Source organism: Bombus terrestris, chromosome 14, assembly GCF_910591885.1.
Source record: "Bombus terrestris chromosome 14, iyBomTerr1.2, whole genome shotgun sequence".
Taxonomy (NCBI): Eukaryota; Metazoa; Arthropoda; class Insecta; order Hymenoptera; family Apidae; genus Bombus; species Bombus terrestris.
In genome coordinates this window covers 5,180,569-5,195,818 of record NC_063282.1, presented here as the reverse complement: position 1 = coordinate 5,195,818, position 15,250 = coordinate 5,180,569, and the positions used below count along the sequence as shown (strand labels likewise).

The 15,250-nt window shown below is 33.3% G+C and overlaps 1 long non-coding RNA gene across 1 annotated transcript in view; it reads left to right on the top strand.

Moving 5' to 3' along the window:
- The first annotated feature begins 3,760 nt into the window (after positions 1-3,760).
- The window catches only part of LOC125386272, a 336,686-nt gene continuing 325,196 nt past the window's right edge, over positions 3,761-15,250 (top strand). The window contains exon 1 of the long non-coding RNA XR_007226269.1: positions 3,761-4,462. This is a non-coding gene — a long non-coding RNA (uncharacterized LOC125386272). The remainder of the gene's footprint in view (positions 4,463-15,250) is intronic.

Below are 15,250 nucleotides of genomic sequence, written 5' to 3'. Positions count from 1 at the left end.
ATACCTACAATGGAAAATTTAAGCAGTCAATTTTCGAATTTTCCGCTTTAAATATCGTTACTCTTCTGGCATACATTCTCTTTTGCAGTATAATTAGTCCAAATTCGTGAGTCGATTTAAACGTAAATTGAACTAAATTTGATATTTGGAGGAAGGCAGTGAGAAGGTGGAAATTAAATAGACGAAGAGGAAATAACGCAAAGGGGAATGATAATTATAGGTATGACAAGCCGAAATCTCGACTTCTGTCGTATGAAACGAATGAGAGGATAGGGCACACACACGTACGTACTATTATCTCCCACCCTTGCACCCCTTCTGGCTAGCCATACTTTCCACGACCACCGACGTAGATATGTACATCCACCCTTGTATAGTCCGTTAATAAGCTTAATAAACCCCCTGTGCGACTACCTCTCTCTAGTGTCCACTGTATTCTAGATTCCGAGGATACAGGGATGGCTCTTGATTCTCGGTCTTCGGTAAATTGTGTTTGGTATTCCGACCATCCATCCTATACAACGGCCTTGCAGAAAGTACCTTCGAGCCGAATTTTCATCAACAATTTTGCTTTATCCTGTTAAAAAGTAGAATCTATCTTATGGACACTTTTTGTAATATATAGAAATATTTTCATTGACTGTTATACCTCATCTTCTTATATTCTTTGCGTTCATCATATATATAAATTTTTCATTTGTTTTATGCGAGAAAAGGCTGATACTATTGACAAAATCTAGAATTTGAGAGAATTATAGATAAAGTTAAATTTTAATAGACAATTTCATACGCTTTCAAACGTTACAAAACATTATCGTACATGTATTGCTAAAGATTTAGAAAGTGTATCGAAAGATTCTTTGTTTGAATAGGAATCTTATGTATTTCTTCTTATAGTCATTCTGCTTTTGGAAAAGCGAAATTGCAAGAGTTTTTTTGTTGAATTCCTCATATATGGATGTTTTTTAAACATTTCTCTTATCTAGAAAATAGAAACCACTATTATTTTTTAATTTAAATGTCTACATCTCAAATTTCGGAAATGGAAAAGAATTGAATTCAAAGAAATGTTAAAAATTCTCCTGAAACTTTAAAGTACACCATAAGATGAGCTACAAATAAGAATGCCATTACCTTTTTATTTCGATATCTTTATTATAAGCTTCACAGAATAGAAATAAGTTGGATCTAAGATTTGTTCAGACCTTCATAAGAAACTTCTGAGTTTTAAATTAAAACTCGGGATATATGCGCTAGAATATAGGATGATACTATTATTCTTCCATTTGGATATTCTCATTCTAAACTTCACGATGTGGAAACAAGTAGAATTTAAAAACTTAAAATAGAATAAAGTGAAATATAGCTGATGAATGAAGATGCAAATATGTTATACTGAAGTATAGTAATTTAATCGTAGAAGACAGTACATGATGGAACTAGACCGTAGAAAATCGTTTGTGCCTCCCTGCGCTTACCAGAACGGCAGTGTAAGCCTGGTGCGGTCCAGCTTTGAGGAGGACATCAAAAGGATAACAATACAGATGTGAGACATACCCTGCGCTTCATCCTGTTTGGGGAAACGAGCTTTAAAGCATGAGCTTTACCACTCGTTTCGACGAAGGGATTGGAAAGCGTAAATTAAGAACATCGAACAGTGCATTAAACGAATTTGGCTTGACTTGGAACTGAATCGTATGCGTATTAAGTACAATCAGTATGTATTAACTAGATCTCGAGTTCATAAACAGTTTTTCTTTGGTATGAGGAAGGAATTGACGATTTGGAATACTCTTTGATATTCTCTAAAACGATTACATATATTTGTAGTATTTTAATACTGTTTAAAGTAAGAATTACAATTATTTGTTAATATAGACTGATTAGATTAGGGTTGAAATTTGATCTAGACTTGTTATTTTGTCGAAGAGCTTCGATTTATTGCGTATCGACGTGTTGAGATCAATGATAGTGTCAGATGGTATAGATGGTTCGTTTTTTATCAGTTACGTCGATAATAAGAAGCGTAGCTTTGTGGGTAAATTGTACATATAAATTGTCCGAAATTCAGAAAGCCCTTATTAATAATGGTTAATAGGCCTTTCAAATAAATTCCACACCCAGTGTAGTTTTGTGATATATACATATATATGATTCAAGAACTCTAACTGTTAGTTTCTTAATATTTTTATATCAAAATTGGTAAAACCACTAGAAGTAAAGCAATAATATGTTAACACAATTTAATGATGTGTCATATTATTTCTTTATAAACGGATATCGAAATACACGTAAATCCGAATAGGATCCAGGTACTGTTAGAATATGATACGGTCCTACACCAACATCGCCCTAGTGGCAGCTGTACGAACTAAAATATTAAGTTACATCATTTTACGCGCTGTCATATCGGAAATTGGAAGGAACTGGGAGCAGCGTCAAACAATTATGAATAATAACAGCAAGTATAATTAATATACATACAATTGATGAAAGTTGTTATACGTATGAAATATAAATAAAACAAATAATAAATATGTATATATAGGCTCTTCTGTATACATATGTATGTACAAGATATAAGTTAATCACAATTCCTTCGGCCCAGATATTATTTTATTTTGAATTAAAAATTATCTTTCTTCAGCTTCCTATCTACTAATCAGTTCAGTGTTCAATCTAATATATTATTTTCTTTTTTTTTCTTTTGAGACATAATATGCTTATTGTTGAAAACATATACTTGAGCATAGGTTTTTCAGTAATTTGATGAATCCTATTCGTGCATACGCATTTAACTAGCGACCTCCCCCCTCCCCTACTCCTTGCCGCCCGAAATTTGCAGGATAAATCGCGGTACGAGAGTCAGTTAAGCATGGAAAATCAGAGAGATTAGACGTACATTTATTCGTGTCACTTCGTGACAAATATCTTTGGTACTTTTATAGACATTTTTTACCTTCATATTCACGTTATCGTTATTTTCACTTAATTGTACGTTTTTCTTTAATACTTTATTATAATCTATTATTTAGTTATCTTCTCTTTTTTATCGTTTTTTTGGTTGCTCCATTTGCCGGTAGCTCGTCTAATGAGTTTTCGGAAGACAATTAGACTTTGATCATTGTTTCATTTTCAAATAATTTGCTCTTTTTATACATTTGTATTAACATTTTGTTCTTTTTTTGTGCAGATTGCAATTATTTGATTCCGAAGGAAGCTTGAAAATATTAGAGAGATGCTGCGAAATTCGAAAGGACGGGATGAAAGTCAAAAGGACGCCATGGTGATTAACAATAAATTTAATAACTTTTCGTCGAAATGAGGTAATATTTCATTTATTTTAAGGAAGGCGAACGTATTTATATGTTTGTTTCCCTTTTGTAGTTAGGTGATTGGTAATATTTATTCACTATGCGATTAACTCCATTTATTATAAATATTTTGTGATATTAACTTAATTAATATCTAATATAACAAATTCTAAATTTACGGTTTATTAAGAATACCAAGATGAAAAATGCAAGATTAAGGAAATTACTTTTTTCTTTCGAATATATTAAATTATGTTTCCGAAGAAATTCAAAAGATTATTTAACATAAATTTGACATAGATTTGTTTCATTTGAGTAAGAAAACCAAATAACTTTTTCATTTTGTTTCATTATTCGTAAATTGTCTGTAATATAATATTGGTTATTAATTTCGTCATTTTCAATAACTCCTATTACATTCGAGAAAGTACGCTATCACAGGCAGGTTTGAACAGGTTCTGCGCATCGCGTTTTTTTCGTATTGCGCAGCTTTGTTTAACGGTCAGAAAAAGTATACCATGTTGCATTAGAAGGAAGTCACGTAATGCATAAAGTGTTTGAAGCTGTAATGGCGGACATTCAATTTGGCGGGTAATTTTTACAAATCAATCGTATCATAAAATATTCATACATATACACATTTGACAATAATAAAAAATACTTTGAAAAATATTTTAAATAAACTAACGATACATTCTCTTTCGTATTCTTGGTATGATATTTCTATGCATATTTTCGTTCTCTTGATATGATATATGGTTCTACCTATTGTAATCATAATTAATTCGTAGTTTTAACAAAGCAGTATTTTCGTAAACAAACACACGACTCCCTATCCCTTACCTCTTATAAAGTTTTTCTTTCAGAATATTTTTGTGACCGTGCGCAATGCGGTTGGTAAAGTCAGTGTTTGCTGCGTTAAATCACATTTAATATTGACTTAGTACATAACAATCTTCATTAGATTTAGTTATAATAATCAGACGCGAAATTAGAGTCAGTGTGTTCGCCGATTGTCATTTGACTTAAACGGACGCGGAATAGTCTATTATTTTTTTTTTTTTTTGTTGTTGTTGTTAAACATTCGTTTTCGGTAGTAGAATCGCAGGTCTCGCAAGAGGATAAAGCCTTTCCTGGAGCTCAAGAATGTAAGCTTTTCGTACACTGCATTTTGATTTATTTATGGAACTAAAATCTTAAAATTTTGCTATTGAAATACACAATACAAATGTTTGATATCGTTCAGAAATTGGTAGAGCCTGAATTTCTAAGTCTGTCATTATTGTGTTAAAGTTCCACTTTTTATATAATAATTAAACTTTAGTAGAATTTCAAATCTTTTTATTATTGAAATTTCACGTTCGAATAGAGTTTTATTTTTCATTGTTTTAAGTTTTCTAACAATCACAAGTACGTTTTCAAGAACAACTTATAATATTTAACATGTTTTGTTACAGGTTTTTCATAACTTTCATCTTTTTCCCCCTTCTTTTGGAAGGATGTAGCGGTGTTTTAAATTTATACATGTAAGAATCTTTGCACATTGTATTTTATTAATTTTATTCCTTGTATTTCGCTGTAATTATTATTAATCAAAAACAAAAATCTAGTTTTAAACTTTTATATTAGAATTGTGACTTTTATTCTAATTATAGTTTATTAGAATTTTAATCTCTTTTGCTATTAAAATTAAGTCTTCATAGAGTCTCATATTTTATTATGTTAAATGTTTTAATCAACCATCGCTGTATTTCTCAAAATAAATGATAATAATTCATATTTTGTTAAAGGTATACCACTTTTTCCCCTTCTTCCTGTTTCCTGGAAAATACCTAGTGGTATTTCAAAAGCCAAAAATGTAAGTAACTATCTATTTCGTATTTTATTTAAGCCGATTTCTTATATTTTATGATAATTATTATTAATTAAAAAATAAAATTTGATTGATAATTTGACAACTTGTAAATTTTTCATTCCTAAATTAAATAGTAATAGAAAAAAATGTTTATTTAGTAAAAATTAGTTTTTCATCATTTCAAACTTTTCAAGTAATTAACACCGTTATTACGAATAAATTAAAATATTCTATGCTTAGTTACAGTTTTCTTCCATTGAATTCGACGATTCCAATTTGATGATGACTTGATGACGAACGCCCTTGGATCAGAACAACATCGAAAACAATATTCTTCAAATCTAATCGTGAGTCGCATGTATTTGTGTTCCTCCGGTCATTCAATCATGTCGAAGGATGAAAGGTCCGAATTGACACGGGTGATTGGTTGTATACGTAGAATTTTTGACGAGCATAGTGACCGCGGGTATTTATACCCGTGAGTAGTAACATTTTTTGTCTATATTTTATTTATTAGTTCAGGATAGGTTTTCTTGCACACCGCGTTTTTAAATGTTGATGGTAATATATATAGTATATATAAGTATGATATTTACATATTGCAATATAAAGTATTTTGTATAAGTAATATAATGTTGATAATAATATAATAATATATTATATTATGAGATATAATTAGTATATATATGCATATGATTGAAAATTTCACAATATATTCATTATAATTATTTATAAAATCAAAGTATTTTGTAGTGAAGAAGTCTGATGCCCTCAGACTTCGTTAATATGAAAATTCAATTATGATTAAAGTTATTATAATGCTAATAAAGACTATAAATGATATTTATTTTAATCTTTTACTTTACAATTGTATGGAGCAGTTTTATTATTTGAGTATACACAGTATAATTTCAGTAAAATTCGGAATATGAAATATGAAAGTATATGTTAAAGTATAACTTTGTCTGGCCGTCATGACGGATGTTATCAAATTTCACGCGCAAGAAAACACTTCGCGGCAGGCTGATATCAGAATCAAAACAAGTTTTGAACGTTTCTTTGTGTTTTCAAAGATGTGTTTTGATAAAGATATCGCCTGAGGATATTTCGAATAATACAGTTCATTTAGAGTCCATTGTAATTCATTGATATTAATATTACTTGCATTGAATCTTAGTTTATATTTAATAAATATCTGTATTCTTCATTAATTTCTTTCATTCTAGCTTAATAGTTTAATTGTTCATTAAAATAATAAAGTAAAATACAATATAGAATTATTAAAATTTGAAATGAAACTAGATTGCAAAATCAAAGAATATTAGCCCGTTAGACAGAAAATATAATAGATAGGCTAATCATATTTTTAGCATAGGATTTTCAGGTTTAACCCCTTCCATGTTCATTGTCAGAATCTCATTCACGTGCCCAGGTGCTTCTTGGGTGGGAGGAAGGCAATGAGCATGATGAGTAGTCTATAAACTTAACAATTTTTTCAGCGACTGACGTTGCGTTAGCGAATCGTGCACGATGTATTTTCCACTGTGTGTGTATGTGGTTAGGCTGTGGAATTGCGTCGTTTTTGCTATTTATTATAATGTTGAAACAGTTATGGATTCGGAAATATGAATCCAATTATCATTGAAAATAACAGTGTTAATAAATAAGTATCGTGGATTATAAATAGTAATAATACTAATCTCAGTATTAAACTGCAATGATAATTACATTGATTACAATACAACAATCTATTCTAGTCAAATAATTTCTTTATATGATATACATATACATGATTATATACTACGATTGTGGGTATTTAATTAATATTGAAATTTAAATATATTTGGATAATCAAAGTTGAAATATATAGAATATTTTTACGCAATGGTCGCTAGCCATCGTCAGTCGATTTCAGGAAAATGGTACGTACTTTAGAGTGTGAAAGTTGTATGCCAAACTCGGGTGTCGGAGGCGTCCCGGGACGTCTCTCTAGTGTAGGCCTTTGCGCCCGGGTTATGTGTGAGAACCGTGGAGTGAATGTGTTGGTATGCTTGTTTTGCCATTTTTTTCAGTTTTAAATAAAGGTTTCCGGGTAGGATAGGTAGCATATTTTCTGGTATGAATGTTAACTATAAGTAGGTAGGGCCGGGCAGGTTGGCACAGTCTTTCGTCGGGTAGGCGCGTTTTCGCGTGTCCAACCTGTTTCAGGAAATTTGATTTGAAAAATTGACGGTGAAGCTGGCATCACGAATGGAGCATACCATTTGTCTTGAGCCTTGCCTATCGATTTTTCGAATATCGCGGTCGTGGTCGCGAGTGGGTTCCGAAACGAACGTTTATTGCTCGAGCTTGCACATGCGAACGGACAGCGGTCGCTATGATCGTTGGTCGTCCATGTGCGCTGGGAGTAGCATCCGCGATTTATCTTTTTATTTTACCTTTATAAATTATTTTTTATTTTTGCGATTAGAAAGACTCGAGCCTAGATTTAAGTTTCAGCGGGCATTGCGCCCGAAGTAAGAAGAGGCTATGAGCCGAAGAGGCCCGGCAAACTGCTGTTCAAGAGGGCAACTACCAATGGCTCTCCATCCTCTGGATCATCCAGAGCATGGAAAGTCATTCTCGTTACTACTTTGTCACTATGCTCGCTTTTAGTATTTGTAGTAGTAGTAGTAATAGTTCTTTTTTTTCCGTTTTGGCCGATGTATATGTCGGGCCATCGTCACATTGGGTAAATCGCGGTTTTTCTTATTAGTGTCGCGAGAGATTAATTACGGGTTGAATTAGAGTTGCGAAATAATAACGTGCCTTTTTATTAATGTCGCGAGAGAATGATTACGGTTTGAATTAGAGTCGCGATAAAATGATAATCGCGTCCGTTTTAGAGTTGCGAATTACGACATCGCGATTGTCTTTTGCAATTTTTATTATGAACTTTTAGAACTTCCTAGAGAATTATACGTATCAAAATTTATCTTTTTCTATTGTTTAAAATTAGATTATAGAAATATTAGTTTTTAATTAATTGTATAGTATTGTAAGTTGCAATACCAAAATATGCGAAGTAGCTTTTCATATAGTAAATAGTAATTTTCACTGAATTCACTTTAAGAGTTAGCGTTGCGATAATATTCCATCGCGATTTCTAATTATTTTTCCTTTTAGCGTTACGATAATGAATAGTCGCGTTTTGTTAAATAGAGTTGCGTTTACAAAATACCCAAAACCCTTCGACTGCATTTGTGGAAGACCTGAATCACTCGATACAACTACAAGAGTTGTACGATTGTGATCGTTCATCAGCAACCTCCTAAATGGTTGCACTGGTATATGTCAGCCTTGCACTACATTGGGCAAATCGCGATTTTTTTTATTAGTGTCACGAGAGAATGATTACGGTTTGAATTAAAGTTGCGATAAAATGATAATCGTGTTTGCTTTAGAGTCGCGAATTATGATATCGCGATTTTCTTTTGCAATTTTGATTATGAATTTCCAGAATTTCCAAGAGAGTAATACATATTAGTTTTCTTGTGTCCTTTAAAATTTTTCCTTCATTTAAGATTAGATTTAAAATTATTAACGTTTCATCAATTTTATAATATTGCAGTTTGTACTAGTATAGCATAATATTTAAACTAACTTTTTCTTCATATAGTGAATTAGTGAATAGTGAATTAGTTAATATTGCAAATATGATGAAGCACTTATCGCGATTTGATTTTGAGAATTTTCTATTTTATAATTACATATAGTAAATTAAAGTTTGCGGAATAGAATGAATATTCCACTCACAGTTTGTTTCCGGGGATTGTATTGAGTGGATACTTTGATGGCCCTTCTGGCTTTTAGAGTCATTTCTTTTTCAGCTCCTTTTATTACTAAAGTGTTTGTGATTGAAAATACTGCTAAGATACGTTTTCTTAATAATAATGAATATTTTTTCCGAGGAATACTATTATTCTTGAATGATATTATTATATTATATATAAAGTGAAATAGATATACTGAAATATTTGAATATCATTTCCGTACACTATTGGATTATTAACTTATTTAAAAAACATATATAACTCCAGTTTATCTTTCTAAAATTAATAACAGTGAATATCTGTTATTATAGTCTTATTTCATAACAACTGATATGAATTGATTAGTTTGGTGAAAAAGTTATTGTTGTCTTGATTAAATGAAAGGTCATTTGATGGTTTAGAAGTAAATCATATGGCTTTAATTGCGTTTTTTTAATCTTGGTATTTCAATTCAATCTGTTCAATTTTTTAAATTCAAATTTAAATTCAAATTTTTAAGTTCATATTGAGGTTTTGATGATTTGATATTTCCTTGTGTCTAATGTGTCCGTCTTTCAGCTTTTTTTTAAAAGTACTAATTCAATAATTAAGTATGTTCCAGATGTATTTACTCGTGGAAAGTGTAAATTATATATATGGAATTTTGATCACTATTGAGAGATACATATGAGCAAACGATCCAAATATGGAATAATAGGTATTAAAAGAGAAGAAACAAATATGAAGAAATGTTTAATCATTGGTAGTTAATTACATATATCTCATAAAATGGAAATAATTTTTTTTTGGTTTGTTTCTGTTTCAGGATACATCGTGAGATCGACTGAAGAATAATTTATCATGTATCCTATACAATGCTCCAAACAATTTCCCGTTCCTTCCCTTTATTGCATTTAAATTTTTGTTTAGATAGGTTTCTTTTATATGGGATCCCTATAAATAGGCTTCTAAATTTTTCAAGTTAGGACTCGTAGAAGAACAGTTGAGAATTCTGATAATTAGGATAAATTAAAGGACCTCTAGATTTCTGATGAGTAGGATTTAAAGAGATCTCTAGGTTCGTAGTAGGAAGGTTTCTACATATAAAGACCCGTTTAGACGCTCATAGGTAGAGCTAATACAAAATTTTTTATTTTATTTTAATTGATTTAAATTTAAGTTTGTTTCAGAAATATCTATAGAAACAGAGTATTTCAAGATACAAATATACGACACACTTTGGAGGAATCATTTCATAAAATACCCCTACTCCCAGTCCCTTTATTATATTAAAATATTTGTGTAGTTAGAACTCATGAGAACTTTGGCTTTTTACTAGGCAGATTAAATTAAATTGTCAATTAAGTAGGGGTTTTCTTAGAATTAGCAAATAGGATGCTTTCAAGTTGCTTGCAATGCCTTTAAGCTGCTTTCAATGCTTTCAGTGCTGGCGATTAGTTTTGGGTTAAATGCATGCATAAAGTATTATTTAGTAATAGTAGTAATAGCAATAGTAGTAGTAGTAGTAGTAGTAATAGTATTTAAGTTTTATATTTTTTACTGTCAGATTTAGTTGTTCGCGTCGGTTTTTTAAACGTTTCTTTTGATGTTCCTTTTGCACAACGATCAAAGGTTTGAATGTTTTGCAAACACACATCAAAAGAAGAATTTCCTTAAACTTTTTAATGCAACATTAATCAATGTTTTCGTAAAAGGAAGGGTGGATGGGATCGTGGATAGGGAGGGTCTCCACTCGCAGCAACCTCCACGCGGTGAGACCCGGGTAATCGTCATTATTTCATATATAATTACTAATCGCATTACTATACGTGATACAATTATTAATTATATAACAAATAATACGAGCTGATTGGCTGCGATCGCGATTGTAGTTTCAGTCATCGGGTGGGTTGATTCGATTCTCGGCTGTAGCATATCACAGATGTCGCAAGAAACAATCTGATTGTTTCCCAGGTCGGTATTTCAGAACCTGAAATACAACGTTCTATTTAGTGTCGTCATTGGAATCTCGTCTCGTCAATGACCACAATTTTATTTAATTGAGTACCAATTAAAGTTTTGTTTAAATAAATATGATGCTCTAAGTATACGGTTCAAATGGACTTCTAATTACAATCGTCGCGTCGCGATGTTATAAATAGTACAGGACGTAAAAAAGACACTGATTTTTGCTTAGGTTCGTATTTTAGAACGTAAGACACGGAATCCCATCTAATGTTACATGTATCCTGTTCTTAGTCAGTACATCAATGATGTTTGTAATCCTATCGGTAATATAGGAAAGAGCTGAAATGAGAAATCTTTTATTTCCCTGCAAACAGTTTTCTGTCAGAATTACTGTCGGTATAGCAGTTGATTATCTTATCTCTGAACGATGCGCTACCAATGGAAATTGCATTGAATTATGCAATTTTCGTTCCACTTTACGATGTCGCTAGGGCTTTTATCCGGTCCATCAAATACACTGGTAACTAATTTCGAACACTCAATCTACCAATATTTCACAGTTTCAATATTCTTATTTCCTAACTACAATAATTCATCAGTTTTTATTCCGACATATAAAATAATTCTACATTCGTCAATTTGCATCAGTTGCAACCCATTAATAATGGTCATTCTTCATATTCCGAGTAAACTAATATTACACAACCCTCTCGCCAGAAATTTCATCCCATACCATATCACACAGATTGTACCAGGATAAAAAAAAAAGAGATCCACGTCCGGTTTAGTACACTCCAGTGTCCCCAACAACAATAATAGATTTGCTGGAGGACACACCTACTCCAACTAGCGAGCGAAGTTTTTCCTTTCTGTGGAGAGAGGAGCACACTAAATCGCCGGATCTCCCTGTCCTGTCCTCCCTCTGTTTCCTTCGCCGGGGGCATAAGCCACATTATACGATATCCGAGAAAATCGAGAGCACATCCTGGCCAAGGAATGCGTCGCTGAGCCCCAGGGCTAACAATGGGAGCCAGGTTTTGCGCCATTATGTCGCTGGGGGATCGCATTACCGACCGATACGATCGCGCGCTTTCAGCAGCTTTCAGATCCTATCTTCGGGTATCTTTTTCTCTCTCGGTGAACGCAGAGGCTGGCCGGAACCACTGAATTTCGCAACGGTCTTGAAATCGAGGGTAATTACGCAGATTTACCCTCCTCGTTCCTTTTTTCCGCAGCTTCTTTTCGAATTCAACTTCTCCGCCGTCTCTTTTCATTCGTCCTTACCGATGTTTTTCACTAGGGTGAAGTATCAGCTGCAATCGTTGGTTCATGTTAAAGGTGGGGTTGTAAATTAGAGATGTTGAACCAGGCATTTGTCCGCGAGTGTTGTACAACAGAATGTTTCGTATCGTACATTGTTCATATCCAATTTTCAAGATGTGAGTTAATCGAGACGTGCTTGGATTTTTTTCTATCATTTTTTAAAGCAGTGTCGTGTTCTCTTTATTGGGGAGTTGAATTGAACAGGTTGAGTTAGTTTCTGTTTGCTAGTAACGAATTCCCGAAACGATCTTTCTGAAGGAGTAAGTCATTCTAAAAGAATACTGAACAGGAACTATGAAGTAAAACTACAATGGAATTAACATTACGAGTCAAATTATTCTTAATGAAATTTCGAAATATTCTGTATGCTATGTATAACATATTCATCAAATGTTTGTACAAGTATCGAGAAATTTACCTTAGAAAATGTTTATGTATATATCGTATATACTACGCAAAACATTTCGAAGTTTAATTATCAGCGGACGCTGTCGCAATTATATTGATCAAATTTGAAATTAATCTGAAAATGCGTATAGGAACTGCAAGATATTTATCGCAAGCATATATTTAGTAAGAAAGTAGTATACAGAGACGTATAAGTCGTCTTAAGCACATGATAAGTATTAAATATAACCTATTGAAAATTGAGATTTATTAATATAATGGATAATTGACTGAATACTTTTGTGATTTCTTCCGTGGTTTCTGTTTCTCAATACACGTATATGCATACTTGTACTAAATCTGTATCTTGTAATTTCCACACATATCTTCGGATTTATCTTGAACTTTGCCAATATTATCATGATAATGGGATCTCGTAACAATGGCAATAAAATTTCAAAATATTTCGTATGACATATATGATTTGAATCTATTACAAGCGATGATAGATTACGAAGAGTATACTTATAGAAAGTTTGCACGGTTGTTCGAATTTGGCAGATCTTCGCGTGTATAAGCATTCGCTGTGTTTCAGTTTCTTTTGATATTGTCGGATCGTCAAATAACTGTGAAGTCGGCTTAAATGCGCCTCTGTATTTTGCCGCTGGGGAAACGACATTATTGGGCGATGCGATCGCGCGCGCTTTTAGCAGCTTTCAGATTTTATCGGTGTTATGCATGAATAGTCGATTTTTTTCGGCTCGCAAAACCATAGAGCAATTGGTTCGCAACCAGAGCGAAATACCGGAGAGCATGCCGATCGGTCAGCCCGTCTGTGTTTCCTCTGTTTTCCACCGTTTCAATATCGACACGGCCTCCTCTTTCTCTCTTGTTCAACGTTCGATCTCGCTCTGATCTTTCGAAGGACTCGATAATCGCGCCAGAACGAAAGAGGAACTTTTTCCGGGGCAATTTTTCGTTTTCGATGGATCATCCTTCTTCGATCGTCCGACACGCGTTTCCACAGTTTCATTTTCTCCCTTTTTCGAATTTTTTAGCATTTTTGTAACCACGTCCAGATGAGAAGAGAGGAGGTTAATCCGTTAACTAGGTCCCTTTGCGCAATAATTTAGCGGCGAATAATGTTGTCAGCCGTAGACCTTTTTTTTACTATTTTGCAATTTTTTAACAAAAAATCTTATTATCAAACTCGTTATACAAGAGAATTTGTTGTTTATCGCTAGAACTACCGATCTTCGATATTTATTTCAATATGTTGTACGTAGTTGCACGGAATTAATGCAATGTGATGAAAATAAATTTTTGTTTCTGCGAAAATAAATATTAATATCGTAATGCGCTTGCAACTTTTTAATAATTGCAAAGGTAAAAGCCTGGCACCTTGTTGATTTGTTTCGTTCGTTAATAATAACCGGACCTTGAGTAAACTTTCGTTCAATTAAGTAGAATGCATATAAGTGAAGCTTAACCGTACGTATATAATTGGCAATTCAATCAACGAATTACCCCGTGTTATCCACATTACAGGTTAAAAAATCTCCTTCTACTGCCAACTTTTTATCTTTATTTTTTTAGTACGAAAACCATAAGCCTTACTAATTTATCGATAGTTTGGTCGGTCTGTGGTCAAAAAGCATCGATAATTACTAGTTATGCAGGATGTCCAGCAAGAAATCACGACATCAGAGTTCATTATGACAGTTTTTGCGCGAATCTCATTCAGCCGTGAGTTTTTCCACGACTTTTTCCACGAGTTTTTCCGTGAACTTTTCGTTACCTTCGCGCGTGTCGGCGATCCTAAGGTCTGGTCCGGTGCTCTTCGAGAAGAGAAAAAAATTCTCTCCAGCCGCAGGGACTTTACGATCCCAATAAAACAGCCGCAGCGGTGGCTGGCCGGCGAAGAAGGAAAATCGCCGACGTGTACGCACCTTTTTAACTCGAAGAATCCCATAAAAATTAAAAGCATCGTCGGTACACCGAGGCCCATTGTCCTGCGGCTATGTTCGTTTCTCTTTGCAGCTTCTAGTATTTTCTTCTTCCTTGCGGAATCTTTTTTTCCGAGTCCGCAGCGCGCAAAAAAAAAAAAAAAAAGAAAAAGGGAAAAACGAAAAATCTTCACAGGAGGAAGCGTATGCAAGTGTATACGCGGAAAAAGAAGCCGAGACGTAGCAAAATAACACGTTGCTTGTCTGACGACGAGTAGTACGTAGCAAAAAAAATGGTGGAGAAAAAGCAGACAGATTGAGAGAAGCAAGAAAAAAACGCGAAGGAAGGAAAGGAGAGTGGCGAGCAAAAAAAAAAAAAAACCAAGAAGAACGAGTTGTCTTTTTCCGGACTGTAAAAACGAAGCAATCGTCGTCGCTGTAACTCCGTAAATCGTCGCTCGGGTCGTATATCACCCAGTTGAAAAATAATATCCGCGCTACCCCCCCGCCCTCTTTTTCGCTACTCTTTCTTTTTTCTTTTTTTTTTGCTATTCTCGCTTTTTCATTCTATCTTTTTTCGTTCGTTCTTCTTGTACTTTTTTTTCGATTGTTTGTTTTTTACTCTCTTTCGTATCGTTTGCACGTTGCCAACGAACACGTCGATTT